The sequence below is a fragment of the Sitophilus oryzae genome, unplaced genomic scaffold, assembly GCF_002938485.1.
Source record: "Sitophilus oryzae breed Bouriz unplaced genomic scaffold, Soryzae_2.0 scaffold_1442_pilon_pilon, whole genome shotgun sequence".
NCBI classification, from domain to species: Eukaryota; Metazoa; Arthropoda; class Insecta; order Coleoptera; family Curculionidae; genus Sitophilus; species Sitophilus oryzae.
The window spans coordinates 3,640,278-3,656,572 of record NW_022146107.1 but is presented as its reverse complement, the minus strand read 5'-3'; the positions used below and the strand labels follow the sequence as shown (position 1 = coordinate 3,656,572).

General features: G+C 33.8%; 1 protein-coding gene across 1 annotated transcript in view; it reads left to right on the top strand.

Annotated features, from left to right (window-relative positions):
• The window catches only part of LOC115877225, a 159,715-nt gene that overhangs the window by 21,288 nt on the left and 122,132 nt on the right, over nt 1–16,295 (top strand). The window lies entirely within an intron of this gene.

Below are 16,295 nucleotides of genomic sequence, written 5' to 3'. Positions count from 1 at the left end.
TAAATAAAGTAATGCTACTTTTCTTATATTTTCTCTAATGTTACACGCATTGTATTTTCCTTATAGTCTTTACATAGAACGTATTTAATATTATTTACATATATAGTTTTATTCAACAGGTAACCACTATAATAATTATTAAAATTGTACAATGCTATTCACCATCAGAATTCGTCACGAATAAATATAGTCATTAGTTTTAAGTATTATACAATTGTGTTTTCTTTCTCTGTACATGCCTGGCGCCCAATATCTAGATATCTTTTGTTTATTATTATTGATTAATTTTCTCTCTAGTGAAATACCTTATCCACGACTGCTCTCCGATGAAAAGCTGCCGTTCGCAGTGGTAGTTGTTTAAAAAACGCTACAATGTTACATGGAAGAAAGGACAGTTTTTTTGTTTATTATTGAGCCCTCGGAAGTAATTCGAGGGTCCAAGTTACGGACTATTTCCAAGTTACGAACATTATCCTATATATTATTTTGAGACCTACTTTATTGCTGGCTATATTTAGTTCGTTAATTTGTGTTTGTAGCTCTTCAGGGCTATCGGCTTGGGTTGGGTTGGGGACTACGTCATCTGTGAATTGCTGTGGTTTAATGTGCAATTAATAATTGCACAACGAACGCGTATTTCATGGCATTAACGCCTCGTTGCTACTGTAAAACGACCGATAGCTGCGAGATTAGATCGACTTCGAACTCAATAAACTGGTTCATCCAATTCTAATAACTAAAAGGCTTTCTATCTGCTCATGTCTTTACAAAAATAACATGTTATAATTGTTATTTAAGTGTTACGTGTTTGTTCGGTCTTAAAACTAAAAAAACAACTCTGCAAAATTACTAGACAATATCATCATCATCATCATTTAGCTTATTCCGTCCACTGCTGAACAAAAACTTCTCTTAACTCTATCCATTTCTTTCTATTTTGTGCCACTTGCATCCAGTTTCCAGCCACTCTTTCAATATCATCTGTCCATCCATGGGCGCCGGAAGAATGAAATTTAGGGGGGGGCAAGGTAAAAATGAATAAAAAATTGTCATTTTTGGTAATTATTGGGAAAACTGGAAATCGTCCGATTTTCACCAAAATTGGTACCTATACACCCTATTTTGAAGTCGTAGATTACGAATCTGAACTTTTTTCTCGGCGGTCTCTTACCGTTTTTCAGAAAAACGGAAAATAATTTCAATATCGAATTTTTCTTAATTTCTCATATTTTTAAAGTTTTCTAGCACATATTTTGTTAGGTATTCCATAATCAATAATGTTTTTCCTATTTTCTGTTACTTTTTTAACCAATTCTATGCATAATAGAGGAAAATTTGCTAAAATAAATTTGTAAACAATCTGAAAATGTTAGATTATAGCTTTGTTCGGGTTCTTGTTATTACCGATTCTGAACCGTCCAAAACTCTGCAGCGCATGCGCAAATGAAATAATGTCTTCATATTTCCTTCTGCGCATACGCATCACAGTTCTAGGACGGTTCAGAATCGGTAATAAGAGAAACCCGAAGTAAGTTTATGTGTTTCTGGCATTTAAAGCAACGTTGCCAATGCTAAACCTAAATTTAGCGTGTTTTTTTCGCTCATTCTGGAATTACGAAAGGCGGTCGCCAGAAGAACGGCTCCTTCCCATAACTGCTATTTTACCAACGAGATCTGACTATTTATACCCACGAAGTTGCACGAAAGAGTTTTGATTGCATTGGTTACAACTTCCATGCAGAGGGTGTTAATCTTTTGTTGTTATATTATTAGATTAACTAAAAAAAGATTAACCCCCTCCGCAAAGAAGTTAAAACCAATGCAATCAAAACTCTTCCGCGTAATTTTGTGGATATAGGTGTATATTTAATTATTGTCGATCTCATAATAGGTAATTTATTTAAAATCCCTAATCACCCGAAAAAATAGAAGATATGGCAACGTTGTAAATTTTCAAATTTCTAGATTAGGTCTAGAATATATTTGTCTCTCTTATTACATAGGAGAGAGAAAGAAGGATATATCAAATGTCAAACTTCCATCTGGTCTCAATTTTCTTTGCTATTTTGTTAAGAAAAGTGTTTTTCAGTAAAATGTTGGACACTTTTCTATCCCCAATCAAGTGTGGCTTTTAGATAAACTATAATATAATGAAAATATAGTGAAATTATTACTTTATAGGGCCGAAATAAAGAAAAATTCAATGTTGAAATAATTTTCCGTTTTTCTGAAAAACGGTAAGAGACCGCCAAGAAAAAAATAGATTCGTAATCTACGACCTCAAAATAGTGTGTATACCAATTTTGGTGAAAATCGGACGATTTCCAGTTTTCCCAATAATTACCACATTTTTTATTATTTTACAGGTAACATCTAACAATTTCATAATAATGATTATTTTTTTTACAGATGGATGTAAGAAGATAGCTTTTATTTTTATTGTTTCAGTGATCCAGGGGGGGGCAAATGCCCCCTCTTGCCCCCCCTGTCCGGCGCCCATGTGTCCATCGACTAGGAGGTCGTCCTCTGCTTCTATAGGCCTCGTGTCTTGGTCTCCATTACACAAGTCTCTTTGTTCACCGTCCATCTGTTATTCTAGCCACATATCCTGCCTAATTCCATTCAGGGTGTAAGACAGATATCACCGCATCTCTTACTCCTGTTCAATTTCGTATGGTATGATTGGGTATTTTATCTTTAAGTGTAACTCCCAACATGGACCTTTTCATTTTCCATTGCATGACCTGTATTCTCTGTATGTTCTTTTTTGTCAAAGTAACTGTTTCAGCTTCATACGTGAGGGCAGGCAAGGCCCACTGGTTAAAACCTTTCTTTTTAAACTTATTGGAAGATCAGATCTTAGTATATGATTTAGGTTACCGAATGCCGCCCATGACAAACCTGTTCTTCGTAGAATTTTGTGTGTCTAATTAGCCCTTCTAGTACTAGGTTTGTCATGTATTGTGTCTGACAATATTATACCCCATCAAAAACATAGAATGTGAAAAAATGTCAAGTCTCGCAACACAATTCTTCCACTATAAAAATTTGTAAGATCTCATGTAAAACCAAGTCAGTTTATTTTATTTAGTCTCTCTTTAACCACCTATTCAACACAATTTTGTTATAAATTCTTAGTATCAATATTAATCATCTTTATTTCTGTATATATTTCAATTGCACAGCACCATAATTCTAAAAGAATAATCTACCATCTCGATTACTAAGTAAATCTAAACAGTGCTCTTAAAAATAAAGTTTTTTAATTAGAATATAATATCATATTGTGCTGAACGAGATCGAAAACTGGAAATCGGTTCAGTGAACTAAATTTCCCAGCTCTACTCTTTCAAGCCATTTAAAAATAGTAAACTCGCCGGAATGCAAGCGTTTTTTGCGAGTTGAAACCCGCTTGAGCTCACACTCGATCGCCTATCCGTTTGGGCTATTTGCTTTTCGTGCGCTTCGGTCAGCTATCGTCAGTCAAACTCATTTGCCTGAACAAATATGCTGTTTCGAGAACGGACCAGTTATCCGAGTATTCGCAAATTCGTACGATAGAATTGGGTCCAGTTAAAGTAAAATTACATTTTATTTAATACGCACAATAACTTCTGTTTTCTTTAGACTTGCAACAGATCAATTGAAAGAAATTCTCCCTCAAAGTTTATAGTGTATAGTTAAAAATAAAGATTTTAACCAGTGTGTCTTGGCCTCTACTCACGTATGGAGCTGAAACTGTTACTTTGACAAAAAAGAACATACACAGAATACAGGTCATGCAACGGAAAATGGAAAGGTCCATGTTGGGAGTTATACATGTTGGGGCATTTTTTACATTCTATGTTTTTGATTGGATTTAATATTTGCGAACAATGACAATCATTCTTTAGTGATACTACCCCACGCACAAAGAATGCATCACGACAAATTATGAATTATTAATGTTATTACTAATTGGCAAGGACGACAAACCTAGTCCTTTCCAATTACTTGCACAAGCCAAACGAATAATACGTATCACGTGCCGGATTATTATGCGATTGGTCAATTTAAACCGATTTCCTGTTTGTAAGCCCCGCTCGCATTGATCAAAGAACTATTTGTCGGACCAGTGAGTGCCGCTCCGAATGCACTAAATACACGGTAAGTTGCTGTCAGTGCAGAAACCGGCTTACTTTGATTTATAGCGGTTTAATGACCGAAGTTTCAACCTCTTCTCGTATATCCCCGACGCGTTTTTGCGACTATTGTCAGCGAATTTCTAGAGTCGTTTTTAACTAATGCATTAGAACTGTATATCTGCGTACTAATGACCGGTCATTTGTTTGGTTTTCTGTGGATTATACTCCTAGGCCCTGGAGACAACCAATAGTAATTTTATAGAACTACAAATTTAGTTTTTTCCGCATCGTAAGATGGCGCAATAGACACTAAAGAACAGGTTTCTAATTTATACAGGGTGTTCCGAACTGTATTCCGGAAACTTCGGCAGCATATTCTACAGATAAATATAAGTAAAAAAGTTCGTATAAATGTATGTCCTAAAATGATAGGTTAGGAGATATACAGAGTGTAGAAGTTTCAATTCTATTTCGAGATTTTTTCCAAATAATTTATGAAGTAACATGTTGTTATTGAGAAACGTGGTTCTGTGTGTGTACCTGTGTTTTTTCAGCAATGGGTGTAGGACGTGATAGATCTGTGGTAGATGGTTTATCTACTGCGTCCTGTACTAAAGATCGTAGTGGTGTTCCTGGGAGTGTACAGGGTGGGTCAAATTCGACGCTTTTAAATGGAAACACCCTTATCTATAGGAGATAGACAAAAACTAATATCGATGTCTGGAGCTCAATTTTCATCAAAAAACATGATGGTGAAAACCGCATATCGATATCTGTTACCGTTTCGGAGTTACGGGGAGTTTTTCAAAAATATGCATTTTTAACAAATCGCTGTAACTTTTTTGCTATGAAAAATTTTGTATTTTTATGAAAACATTTCCAAAGCACTTTTTTACGTAGACTTTAATGGTTTAAGTATAATTTTTTTAAAATTAATATTTTAAGAATTATTAACAGAAAAGTTGATTTTTTTATATGGGACACCCTGTATATTTTTAATTTATTGAAAAGAATTTAAAATTACCTTTTCAAAAATATAACACACTTGATATTTTGCTCGATTCCTCTTGGAGATATAGAGTATATAAAAATTCGCCCGCTTTAAATAAGTAGGCTTTGAACGGCACCGGTTGTAATGCAGAAAAATTCTAGCTGTGAGCATTAATTAAAACGAAAATAATATTTGCTATGAGAGATGCAGAGTTTTATAACAATTTAAAATATATTTAACCAACATCAACACATTTAAACTATATCTAATAATAATAAAAATAAATAGCAAACCAAGACATGAGATTTTGCTACAGGTGTTCGACATATCGACCGTCTTCTGTTGAATTTTTACTGAATTCATTAACTCAGTGGGGGTGAAAGATACCCTCTCATAACTGCTAAGTATTTCTAATTCTTGTGTAGATTATACGGAAGAATAAGGAACCTTTATTCTTCGGCAAATATATCCATAGGATTAGATCTATGGGCACTAAGTCAGGTGGCCTCGACGGCCAACGGCTGGGATCTTGGTTAGCTATTCAATTAGTTCGAAATTGGCTGCAAACATTTTCTGATAACTTTAGCGTTCAGAGCGTGCGTCGTCTTGCTGGAAAATATGTTTTCGAGTTCCATTAAGGGCATATCATCAATAAGGGGTCCAAAGACTACTAGTTAAAAGTGGCGAACTTTTAAAAATTCTGTATTTCGAAGGGGATTATAACAAAATATCAAGTGTGCTATATTTTTGGAAAGGTAATTTTAAATTATTTTTAGTTAATTAAAAATATAGAGGGTGTCCCAAATAAAAAATCAATTTTTCTATTGATAACTCTTAAATTATTAATTTTAAAAAAATTATACTTAAACCATTAAATTCTACGTGAAAAGGTGCTTTGGAAATGTTTTCATAGAAATACAAAATTTTCCATAGCAAAAAAGTTACAGCGATTTGTTAAAAATGCACATTTTTGAAAAACACCCCGTAACTCCGAAACGGTAACAGATATTGATGTGCGGTTTTCACCATCATGTTTTTGATGAAAATTGAGCTCCAGACATCGATATTAGTTTTCGTCTATCTCCTATAGAAAAGGGTTTCCATTTAAAAGCGTCGAATTTGATCCACCCTGTACAGTAGTGGTATCTCATCATCATCTCGTCATCTCCCAAATGAGGCCCGAATGCGTCTTTTATTGATAAAAAAAACTTGTCAATGCTGGCTGGAAGAACGAGGTTACAATTACCATCAAATTTAAGCAAAATATTTACATTTATAAAAAAAGTATACAGGGTGTATTCCAGAAACTTTAGCAGCATATTCTGCAGATAAAAATAAGTAAAGAAGTTCGTATAAATGTCTGTCTTAACATGCTTAGTTTCGGAGATACAGGTTGTCGAAGTTTCATTTTAATTTAGATTTTTTCCAAATAATTCATGAACTAACGTCAATATTTGGATGAAAATTGGTGTCTGGGAGTTTTTTGACAAAGTAAATTGGGGAGTTAAGTAAGGAGTTTTTAATAAAGTAATAATTTTAAACTAATAAAACATGTGTAATTTAACAATAAAATATCAAAATTCCCTAACAAACGGTTTGATTATTCCCTCAATCTTGGTCGCCCTCGAGACGACGCACCATCAAGGCCGCAGACCGTATTATCATTGTAAATGAACGGCTTGTTCGCCTCCGTCAACGTAAATCTAATTTGCCAACGTTTCTGAACAAACAAATTTACATTGCGTCCCCCCGATATGTTGCCCTGTTTGTTACCGGCCTATTACCATCTTAACCGACATCGCTCCTAATTGCCGGCCGTGTTTAGTCCTTGTCTAGAGACAACGTCAGAGTATCGATCTTGAGGAGCGTAGAATAGATACGTTGGCAGTTGCCTTACCCATGTAGAACTTTTGAAATCATTACAGTAAAAGCGTTTCTTAATATACACGAAAAAGGGACACCTTAAAATGTCCATCTACACTGAAAAAATTAATTTGTGAATTTAGTAACAATATTGATGGTTATTTCTTGCCACAGATTATTGTAGTAAATTTACCATCCGTTCTTTAGTTTTGCAATTCGTTTGTAAAATGCTGTATGGCTAATTTGTGGCCTAAATAAAGCCGCGTACCAAAGACATTATAAAGATAGACCGAACATCTCATACATAAATACTCGTTGGAAGTGTAGCAAACATTCTAATGTGTCAAACAAGAACAGAAGAGACAGAGAAGTCTAAAATTTCCGACCCCGGCAACTAGGCGCATTTGGATTGTTCTCCTGGCCAGTGGCGGATCGTTTTTTGGAACGAATTTAATTAGTAAAATAAAAGTAAAGTAATTATCATATATCAATATATCAGAGTAACTTTAATAAAACATAAGAATATATATATTTTACAATTTATTTTTTTATTTATTTTACAGAGTTTCATGTAAATGATCGTAAGTCGACTGGCTGTCTAATGAATAGACCGAGATTTATAGATTTTAAAGCGAACGAAAAAAAAATCAAACAACGAATACATACCATATATTTTCTTTTATCTTAGATACATACCTTATCGTCTTTTGGAAACACGTACATTTTTACAGTTTTGTTAGTTTCTTTGCAAGATGCAACACAATAAGAAAACACCATTTTTACAGTTAATAAATAATAAAACTATTTCTGACTATGATATTTAAAATTTAGATAGATAGAAAATTAAAAAGCAAACGAGTATTTGCAAACGCAGGCCCAAATTCAATAAAAATCAAAATTTTTCCTGCGAAAATCAGGCTTTTTTCACTGAAAAGGTATTTGTTGATTGATCAGCAGTCATTGTCAAGTTGACAATATACAGGGTGTTTTCGAATTAGTCTAAAAAAATTATGGTGTGATTCCTCATGTGTTCTTAAAACAATTTTTATATAACCATTAGGTCTAAAGTACTTCCTTTCTGATCTACAGGGTGTTAAAAATTTAAAAAAATCGATATTTTGCTTAACATAAATGGTACACTACTGCTTTTTTAAAGAAAATATACTTTTTTCTTGACTGGCCATCCTTTTTCAACAAAATTGATCTTTTGAGTTTTTCTTGTTCATCAAACGGTTGCCGAGAAAAAAATAAATATACTTATTAAGAGCCCGCCTTAAGCCGCTTTCTAACGATTTTTTATTTTTTAGATTAATTAGGAAACACCCTGTATATACATATCACAGGCAACCAAATAAACTAGTAACCTCTAAAAATTATTTTTGCTACCACTAGCGACATACCGTGTTTTTAGTGAGTACTAAATTATTTTATCAAAATTTCACCATATAAGTTTCCGGGCAATGACTTGATATCATCACACATCATTACACTTGAAATCACACTTGACAAAATCATAGGTTGACAACTTAAGGTATGTTGACATTTGACTATTTTTTTCACTGTTATACCTGCTCAGCTTTATTTAAAAATAGATGCGGTTTTTCTGAAATTACTTAAAATCGTTTAAATTTGTCATTTGTATTCAGCATACGCAGATCTTTAAAAAAACTATTTACGGCTTTGCTGTAAAATTTATAGGGGAACCAATATTTGGACAGTTCAAAACTTGCATGGGATTTCCTATGTTTCCAACGACAATGCGCCACCCGGTATAAACACATCTACTAGATTTTGACTTAACTTGCGAAATACTGCTAAATTCAATATAGTAAGTAATAAAACTGAAAACGGGGGGTACTAAAATTAATTTATTACTTTAATTTAGCTGCTAGTTTATTACTAAACTAACTCCGCATACCGGGTGTGTCTCAAAAGTGGCTCACCCCTATAATTTTTTTATTTTTTCAGATAAAAAAATCGAGATTTCGTATGTTAGTATACGGCATAAATTTGGTTCGACTGACGTATTCAATTGTATTCGGTCACTTCCTGTTTCACCGGAAATTAGTATAACTTTTGACTTTTAAATGGCACCCTACGTATTTTGTCACTTTATTCGATAGAAAATGACACTTTGAATAGAATGACATATCATATGTCAAGTTTTGACATTTTCAAATATGGTTTATTTGAAATTGCAACATGCGATTCACAACGATAAGTTGACTCGCAATATCAAATGTGTGGTACAAAATTATTCGCTTTTTCCAAATATGCTAATGAGCCACCCTCGTTCGATTTGAAAAAATTGAGATATGATTAAAAATATGGTTTGGGCATCTTTTAACCCGCCAGGACAAGACACGAAAAACATTAAACGACCAAATCTATTTTTCCAAGGCACCTTTATTAAAAAATAGTGTCTTTAACACAGCCAAGGTACTCTAGATTGAAATTTAAAATACAATTTTGTTTTAAGAGAAAATGTCAAAAGTTGACATTTTTTGAGTGTCATTTTTTATCGAATAAAATAATAAAACCATGGGCGCCATTTAAAAATCAAAAGTTGTAATCATTTCCGGTGAAACAGGAAGTAGCCAAAGAGAATTGAATACGCCAAGCAATCCTAATTCATGTCATATACTAACATACCAAATCTCGTTTGTTATCTGAAAAAAAAATCGGTAAAAAAACTTTTAAGTTAAACGGTTTTATCTTACGTGCACTGAAAACTAGAAAATAATAATAACAATTAGGTATTTTGAACTTCTAGTTCAGAAATATTTTAGTACTAGGCAGAATAGCTTTTAGGCATATTAGACTAAAATAAAAACGTGGGCCCCATTAACTATTGCTGTAATACTTTCTTCTATACTAAGTGTGGATTGCATCGACTTACTATAATAAATTTATAATACGGCCCAGAGAAAGCTACAACTAAAATATCAGCAAAAATATGATTTTGTCATTGTCAATTTTTTTTTGTTTACAAGAATTTATGTGGTTTGAATAGGGTGGTTAATTTTTTTCTGAATTGGAATGATCATCTACAAAAGAATTAGTTGAACTGAGAATGGTATTCTCGATGTATGACTTGTTTGCTGTGTATTACTCGATCACTCGCAGGCCTCGCTCATACAGGGTCGACCCTAGGTTTTTGACCGCCCCGGGCAAACTTTCTGAAATAGCTGCCACTCTACTCTTACTTATTATAAATTATATTTACAAAAATATTAATATACAAATTTAGAAAAACAGAAGAATAATCTTATAATAAACTAAACATAACTAAAACATAATTCGAGCTTTCTTTTCCGCAAAGGTGCAAATTAATTCATCATAATTTAAATTACTGGCAATTTCATTTTCGATTGAAATTAAGGCTAATCCAGTAAGGCGTTCTTGAGACATACCTACTGGATCGCAAATAATTTTCAATTATTTTTAGTTTGGAAAAGCTTCGCTCCCCGGAAGCTCCTACCGAAACTGGTAGTGTAAGCAAAATCCTTAGTGCTATTACAATATTTGGTAGATTTCCATCCAAATTGTTTGAATAGATAAATTCTAAAATTTTTGTGGGTTGCCTATTTATTTTCCCATTTTCTTTTTCAATCAAGACACCAAAAGAAATCAGTTCATCTCGCAGTTGAAAACCATTTAAATCTTTGCTTTCACCATCAGTTAAGTATAACTCTAAGTCAAGGCAATGTTTCAGGAGATCTTCTTTATTGATTTGGAGAATTGCTCCAGGAATATTATATAAAAATGAAAAGTAATTAGAATGAACTCTCAATAATTCAAATCTCTCGTCAATTGAGTTAATAATGTTATCCACAACGACAAAGAAAATTTCAACTATATATTTTTGACATGGGTCGTTTATTGGTTCATCCTGAGCTTCATACAAGAATTGTCGCATTTTTTTTTCTTGGACGGGCTCTAGTTTTTATGCAAAATTTGGCTTCGATTTCTAATTCTTGGGCGAACTCAGCTGCATCGACCAGCATCGACCTGGAAGTATTTATCATTTCTACAAATCCGAAAGTGACTGCCAAGTGGCTCTAAAGATTTAGTAGATTGAACTATATTTAAATCGGGACTATGCAGAAACTTGCTAACCAAGTTGATCTTATTTGAAACTTCGTACCAAAAAACAACGCACACCAAAAAATCAAACCTCCTTAAAAAATGAACCCAGGCAAATGGCCGCCCCAGAAAAACGGCCGCCTCGGGCGGCCGCCCGCTCGCCCGGTCTCCTAAGTCGGCCCTGCGCTCATACCAAATACATCAACAATAATTCAAGGGACAATCGAAATATTTGTAACACAAAGAACTTTATTAAAGTATACTAATTAATAAAATCTTTACATAATTCCCCACTCATAGCGAAAAAATAGCCTAAATGATTGTGAAATTCACGCTGCACAATACAACACTGTTAAGAGGAGAATCTTTAGCATTCCACAGAGGTGTCGTTTTCAATCTATCTAAGTTTCTCTATTTAGTATGTCCATAAAGACGGTTTTTGAGTATGCTCCACTGGAAGAAGTCGTTCGGCGAAAGATCCTGTGGTCTTTTCCTGCTGTATCTGCAATAACCGGGAGTCAATGTTTACGCTGATTTTTTGGAAATTTTGTGCTCATTTAACTGTGCAAAGAGAAATTTATTTTTTTATGAAAAAGCTCAATATCTGTTATGATGTCAAACAGCGCCCTCTAGCTACCACAAAAAAATTTATGGAAACAACATTTATACTGGAGATCATTAAGGAAGAAAAGCTCTTTCAAACGAGCCCTAGTTTGTTTAAATCGGCCTACCCAAAACCAGAGTTATCCTTATTTTAATAAAAGCAAGTTTAACCTTTCCCTACCACTTTATTTTATGAGATAGAGCAAAATACTCTATATCAAAAAAATTACAAATTTATCGATGATTACAATAGTAATATTTAAAATACCTGTTCACCTACATTTTTTGGAGAAAAACCCTGTTTTCTGATTGGCTATCAGAGAAACGCCAGAGATTTTTCGAACTTGAAAATAATTTCCAGTGATTTCTCTTGGTCGATTTACTTATTATAATTTTTTTCCCAAAGTTATACGAAAAGTAGTTTCTGAGATACAGCCGGCGTCCATTCTTAGTTGGCCACCCGGTACAGCAGTTGCGAAGTTTATAATTATTTTATAGAAAATTACTCTCTGGTACCTTCAAATTCTTGTAAACAAAATGTGACTTCAAATTTAATAATGACATAATCGAATTTTTGCTGGTATTTTAATTGCAGCTTTCTCTGGGTCGAGTGGGTCGTATTATACATTTTACTAATTTGAAGGTAGATTTTTGCAAATAACTTTTATTAAATGACTATTCCAAATAAAACGAAATTCTACACAAAAGTACAAGTTCAACGCCTCTTCAAAAAAGTCTGATACAACATTTGCATAAAATCATCTGGGGTGATAATATTTGACCTTTTCAAAATTAACAATTCTTGGATTTGAGGTCAATTCCTATTGTGAGGTAGTGATGGGTTGTTATTTAACTATCTGTTATTTTATAACAATTATTTATAAATAACATAACGCAACCGTTACTACTTCCAAAAAATAACAGATATAAAATAACGACACGTAGAGTTCGGCCGCTCGTGAAACGAAAAACGAAGTCGGCGCTCTGCACCGCTACGAAATTCTATGCTGCTCGAAGCAATTCCAAAAAACAACTAGTATGGATGGAAAACATGTTATTTCGTCAACCATCGATACAGGCGGCGAGACAACGGACAACGGAGTGGGGAATGCGCTACGGCGAACATAGCTGCTTTGGTCGATACCGCTTAAAAATAATAGGATATAAAAGAACGCCTGGCGGTCGAGATAACAGGAGTGGGAAAGGAAAGCTGCTGCATCGGTCGATTGTCGATGGAGGCTCGCAACGGGTTGGAGAAGCAGTCATTTTAGATACGTTGTTTTTCAACCTGTTACGAGCATAACAGGGCGGTGGTCGAGATAATCGGAGTGGGAAAGGAACGCTGCTGCATCGGTCGATTGTCGATGGAGGTTCGAAACAGTTTGGAGAATAACGCATCAGTTATTTTAGATAGTACATTGTTTTTCAACCTGTTACGAGCATAACGGGCGGAGGTCGAGATATTATGGCGCTGTATGTTTCAGTACTTACTTATTAAGTTTCAATGAACTGAAAAATTTTCAGAATAATATTTTAAGATTTTTTAAAAATGTATACAGGGTGTTTTGAAAAATCTGGTCATAACGTAAAAAACTGATTTTTGGAAAACGGATTGACTTTAGGGTGTAGAGGTTCGATAGGAAGGGATTTTTCGAAACTCGAATTCTGAGGGGGTGAAACCACCCCTCAAATATTAGAATATTTTTTATTTAAAATCCGGTGAGTTTTTCGGAAAAGTTCTTAAACACGTATATTTTATTATGTTGTTTTACATATATTCAGATTTTTAAAAAATATATACAGGGTGTTTCATAAAATATGACCATTGAGTAATCACTATACTGCTTAAACTGCGTGACGTTTAAAGCTGATTTTTGGCAAACGGATTGACTGTGGGATTGAGGTTCGATAAGGAGGGGTTTCTCGAATTTCAAATTCCGACAGGGTGAAAACGCCCCTCAAATATTACAATATTTGTTGTTTAAAAAATGGTTAGTCTTTCGGGAAAACGCCTGGACACGCATAATTTATTTTGTTCTTTTACATACTTTGACATTTTTTCAAAAATCATACAGGGTGTTCCAAAAAGTTGAGTAATTGATTAACCACGATTCTGCTTAAACTGCTCGACGTTTAAAGCATATTTTTGGTACATGTGAGAAAATTTTATCCAGTCTGTATGTTAATGGAAATTCTTGTTTTGCTTTATCATCACCATTAGAAATTATTAATTCGACACAACGAAGTCGCGGGTACACGCTAGTTTAAGTGTAAAATTAATTCGAACTCTAGTGTGTAGTTGGTTTACTTATGAAGAATATACTACACATTTTCTTATATTGCTATTTTTTGACCGCAAATGGTAAAATCATAACTAAGAGCTTCTCGCCTGTCGAGTGAGATGCACCCTGTACACTGCTACGCAATTCAAGATCTACGCGGATCGAGGGGCAGGGCGTAGGTAGATCGGAATGTATAGGTATAGACGAGTGGCGGAATTTTGGCTTTTTTATATCGCAATTTGTAAACAGCGCTTATTTGTAAACAACCACCGTTTTTAGAGAGGTATTTTAGATAACAATCGATATTTAGAAATGTTTTGACACCCTTGAAATACTACCACCGAGCACGTCATTGTTGCAACTTGCAACTGCGTTAATACGCCTGGCGGTGACCGCCTCATACTTTCAGATATTTAGCAGTAAAATAAAGAAACCTGTTATTTTTAAGCTGTTATTTTAAGCTGTTTTTTATAAATAACTATAACAGTTTCAAATGTTATCTAAAAATAACAGTTTTGCCCATCACAATTGTGAGGACCTTATAAAGTTTTAAGTTGAAGTAATTTTGAATTGTGTATCTACCCTAAAACTTTTCTATTTAACATTTTCTGATAATTCTCAAAAGAAATGTGCACGAAACCAGTAAAATTATATTTTGTATTTTAGTTTAGGACGGCACTGATGATTTATCTTTGCTATTTGATGATAGCGTATTTAAGTGTGCCATGGCGTGCGCATCGTTGATAACCTTTATAGAGGAAAATCTTTTCGCGTTTCACGTTGTAAGTTCGTGTTATAAACTGTAAATTTGACGTTACTGGAAACGAACAAAAGCAATTTTAGAAAGTGTTTTCTATTTTTGGATTAAAATTGCTAACAGTGTACAGGGTGTCTCAGAAATAAGTGCAGATATTTTAACTGGTAGTATATTTAGACCCCAGAAACACGCCTGTTTAATTTTTTCTTGACATTTTCAAAATTCAAATGTAAAAAACTTTTTAGTGCCACTTGTTTATTCACCTGAGATTTCTCTACGATCACAGAATATCTAGCTACGCAACAGAAGCCTCGTTACATGTATAAAATTGTAGGTAGCAAAAGGAGACAGGCTTTTAAAGCCTGTCTCCAAATCAGATATTTTGATGCGGTAGTTTCGCTACTACATAATAGAGGGCAATAAATTTAAAAGAAAACAGTTTTCTACAAACAAAATTTAAAAGAATTTTGTGCAGTGTTGCCATTGTGTAATTCATATCGTAATACTTCCTGATAAAGCCTACATTCAAATTTGCTATATCATTTAAACATGTTAAAATAGAGCAGAGCTGTTTTTTTCAATTTACCATGTTAGTTGGAATTAAATCTTATGAGCTAAATTACAATCACTTCCTGACGTTTGATTGTATAATTGAATCCTGAATTTTCATTGTAATTCGGCGACAATATAATAAGTATTGTTCTACTATTATGATACCACTTCCTGACGTTCGATTGTGTTCATATCAAGTTCATATCGTATAATCGGGAAACAACAGCGTTAGCGATGTCTATGAAATGAATATAGCTGTCATTTTATATAAAAATTTATATGGGAAATGTCATCGATCGTCCTTTTGCAGCCAACTGGACGCCGTTTTTTTCGGTATCATACGGTATTTGATATATACTATTTTTCATGACATTACAATATTATGGTACCATGAAGCATATCAAGTGATACTATAATATAGTACCATATTACGATACATGGCGTTCGATTGGGCTTAAATTTGATATATTATATCTTCAGTGACATTGTAATATCATGGTACCAAGGAGCATATTAAGTGGTACTTTCTATAGTACCATATTTGATGACATAGCAATATTAGGTACATGGCGGCAATAGGGCTTAAACTTGGTATACTACGTATTTTCGGTGACATTGTAATATGATGGTACTATGATGCATATAAAGTGGTACCTTAAAATAGTACCATATTTCAATACCATTTCCTGACGTTCGATTGAGCTCATATTTGATATATAATTGCGTATTTTTGATGACATTGCATTATTATGGTACCATGAAGCATATCAACTGGTACCATAATATAGTACCATATTATGTATATGGCGTTCGATTGGGCTTAAATTTGGGATACTACATATCTTCGGTGATATTGTAATATTATGGTACCATGGAATACCAAGAGGTACCATATTACGATACCATTTCCTGGCGTTCGATTAGGCTTAAACTTGGTATACTACGTATCTTCGGTTACATTGTAATATGATGGTACTATGATGCATATAAAGTGGTACCTTAATATAGTACCATATTTCAATACCATTTCCTGGCGT